The 3,665-nt window shown below is 38.1% G+C and overlaps 1 long non-coding RNA gene across 1 annotated transcript; it reads left to right on the top strand.

Annotated features, from left to right (window-relative positions):
* Positions 1-1,152: 1,152 nt before the first annotated feature.
* Positions 1,153-3,382, top strand: LOC137167252 (uncharacterized). The gene is made up of 3 exons (XR_010924072.1): positions 1,153-1,249; positions 2,051-2,126; positions 3,216-3,382. It is a non-coding gene; the product is annotated as an uncharacterized lncRNA (long non-coding RNA).
* The last annotated feature ends 283 nt before the right edge of the window (positions 3,383-3,665 follow it).

Genomic DNA, 3,665 nt, shown 5'->3' with positions numbered 1-3,665 from the left:
CTGGCTTTACAGAATTTAAAGGGCTAGCCACAGAAGAACATGCTAGGGAAAAAAAGTTGCAATAAGAGGACAACCCTTTACTAGAGAAAGTTAGTAGTTAATAAAGGAAGATAATTCTGCGGAAAGGTTGATTATATGTGATGTATATCACCACTGCATCAAAGTGAAGAAATGTCAAAGTTAAGTTTGCCTGTGCAACACAATTCTATTCTATTTGTGTGTATGCATTGCAAAAGAGTATGTAATCATATGGTTGCCTACTGATGTCTTTGTAAAACCCCTACATCATTCTTTGCACAGGCTAGACAGTACACAGTTAATGAAATATACTCTTTCCTTTGCTTCATCTTCCTTCTCTTCTACCTTGTTAGGCCACATATCCTCTAGTAGAGACTATACAGTGACAGGTGTAATGTTAGACTAGGTATACATACTAATTAAAGGGGATACACTAGTGACTCCTATATTAATAATGCTAATGCTTCCCATTCTAAATTGTGGTTCTTAATAAATGTCTCTAGTGCACAGAAAGCACTATGAAAAATGCTAAGAACCCTGAAAAATCAGGCCCAAGGTGTCTCAATATGGGCACCTACCCACTAAAGCACCAAAAATTAGTGGGCAATTTTGGCCTTAATCCACCTGTGCTTCAGTCCTCCATCCTTAAAATTGAGATAATACTTTCTTATCTCAAAAGAGAGTTGCAAAAACAAGTTCATTAAGGTTCATTAAGCACTCAGCTATTATGATGAGCATCATAGAAAAGCCCAGGAGGAAATTAGTAATTCTAAAGTTAGTGCAAGGTTCAGATGATTTGTTATAAACAAACTATGAGTCCACACATCGAATAATGAGAATCAAAAAAATATTGAGAAGCTACCTCTTTCAGGGAGACTCTGAATCAGATGTCCTGAATGATGCAGGGATCTTCTGGCAAAGGCAGTGTGCAATCATGTAATTAAAGACTGTGTCATAATGTATACACACAAAGGTTGTCTGTACAAACTTAATTTAGCATCTTCTAATTTTGAGTGTTTGATTTTGCACTTTAATAACATTTTAATATAGTTTACTAGCTTATTTTGTATATAGTAGTATATAGGTAACTCACTAGTGAATATGTGCTACAGGTCTCCCTCTGAGCCAATCAGCAGGGATTCTGGGGTGAAGGGAATAAAAATCCCCGACAAGGAGAAACTAGGATCTTTATGCTGTCTGGACTCTGAGAGGCAAAGATTCCTATATATAAGTAAGAGATCCCCACGCTGCTTAGCATAGGTCAGCCCTAAAGGACATATAGAGCTACTTATTATAGAAGTTTATATTATCTTTTTAAATCTAAACCTCTAACTCATTTGAGTGTGTATGTTTCCTGGTTTAATCTTGTAAATAACTCTCTCATTTCTTTTCTTAGTTAATAATTCTTTAGTTAGTTTATTAGAGGATTGGCTACAATTGGTGTCTTTAGTTTGAGATTTGAGTACAAATGATCTGGAGTAAGTGCTTGGTCCTTTGGGATCAGGAGTAACCTGAATATTTGTTGTGATTTTTCCTGTAGTGACCACAGTCTAGCTTGCCTAGGTGGCAAGATAGCCTGGATTGCCCACGGGGACTGTTTATGACTCCTTGGGTAAGATGTCAGTGTTTTAGGAGTTAACATTTGTTACTGGAGTAGTGAAATCTAATTATGGAACATACAACCAGTTTGGGGTTTTTGCTCTCCTTCTTGACAATCTGCCCTGAGGTTGGCACTCATGGTCGTGAGGTGCTCCAGATGGCATGACACTCTGAAACAGGGATTTGAAATATTCATTTGAACAGGCAAACTGGAACCTGGGTTTCCATTCTCTCAGGTGGGAACCAACAGCCCACAGATTCATTCTCATTTTCTCTTTCTGGCCCAGTGACCATTCAAGTATTTGATATTAAGGGGAACAGCTTCAGTAGGGGGGACTGAGAGATTGCTATACCAGCATTCCAAATAGCCTAGTGGTAAGCGCTATCCCCTAAGAGAGAAAGGATATGGATTTAAATATCTCTTCCCAAACAGTGATCAAACCTGGGTCTCCTGCATTCCCCGTGAGGGCTCAAACCACTGGACTAAAGAACAAGGCTCCACCTTCTAGGTGAGTGCTCCAATAATTGAGCTAAAGCTTGTAAAGAAGGCACCACTTCCTCTGTCTCTTTTTGAATCTAAGCCTTTAAAATTGCTCAGAAATTAACTGTTTCAATCAAGTGCAATATTTCATTCAATCTAAAATGGACTTTTCTGATTCACCTGATTTAGTTTGACCCAAACCAAATTTTTTGGAAGTGCCATCAAACTGAAAAATTACTTATTTGTTCAGCTCAAGCCACTATGTGTATACTAATAGAGAATTCACATAGTTAACTTGTGTGTGTTTTAGCTGAATGTATGAGACAGGCATTAATGTCCATAAACATGTGAATATTCCACCGGCATTGAGAGTTGGCTTCCAATATTTGACCCAAACCTTGAGTCATCAGAGTGGAGAGAAGCAAATTTCCTGGTATACAGAGGGAGTCAATGAAGATACACTGCTTTTATGCTGGTGTAACAGCAGACATCATCAGACTCAGACTTTAATATTTAATTTCTATTTTTGGTGCATAACTTTCAAAGTTTCATTCCATTTTTGTTTGAAGACTCATGTCTAAGATTATGTTTGGCATGCAGAAACTTTCCCTCTTTTGTTATTCCTTTTTAATTACATTGTCTCTGATTGCCAGTGAAATCATTATAAGAACTGAAAAGTAGCTTCCCCATGCCTCATTATAATTAACAAAAAAACTTGGTGAAAGCCTACATTGTTGTGTTATTGGATCATTACTGCAGTATATGTTCAGCTGATGAACACTGCTTATTCAACGAGAAGATGATTAGACTGATTCGTGAGTCTGCAATGATTTACTATTGATGGCTGGCACAACTCTGTGACAGCAGATCTTAATTCTCTCATTTGTAAAAAGGATTAAACTAACAGCGCTGTCCATGAGTGGCTGTTGTCTGTACCTTACTATTAAACTGTATTTTTCTACTTATATTAAAGTATTAATTTCATGCAGTGCACTAATGATGGAGGGTGTTCATAACAAACGGTGAATTTCAAGTTCCCATTAAATTCTCTGCCAGTAGCAACAAAGCCAACAAATGCAAGTGAAACTATTTTAATTATATTCTTTCCACTACGCAGTCCATGTCGAACTGCACAGGATCAGGAATTGGAAGCTGTGATGGATTTGTTGACAAAGCTTCTTGACCCAGAAGCACAATTGTTTTTGCCCTTGAATTTTCTAGGGATTGATCAATACAACAAATTCAGATCTCCCAAAAGGATGGTTCTTGTCTCTTTTGATTAAATATGATATTGCCATGTAGTCAGCAATACATTCCATGTCTGTTTATTTGGACCAGCTTTTGGAAAAGGCCTTTAGTACAAGGGTGCGAATCATGGCTGTGAGTTGGAGAACTAGGCAGCCACACAGTCTGTTTATGCCCAGCATCCTAAATAAAGAATCTCCTTTCCCTTCTCTACTACATCCAAATTCTCTCTTCTCCATCAGGGAAATGACTCTGGCAATGACCAAACAAAGCCCACAGCAAGCGGCGACTAACTCCTTCCCCCCCCCCCCCCACAAAAAAA

Source organism: Emydura macquarii, unplaced genomic scaffold (assembly GCF_026122565.2).
Source record: "Emydura macquarii macquarii isolate MOO-44397 ecotype Brisbane River unplaced genomic scaffold, CSIRO-AGI_Emac_v2 contig_2897, whole genome shotgun sequence".
NCBI classification, from domain to species: Eukaryota; Metazoa; Chordata; order Testudines; family Chelidae; genus Emydura; species Emydura macquarii.
The sequence above is the reverse complement of the archived record's forward strand: the minus strand, read 5'-3'. Positions and strand labels throughout refer to the sequence as shown.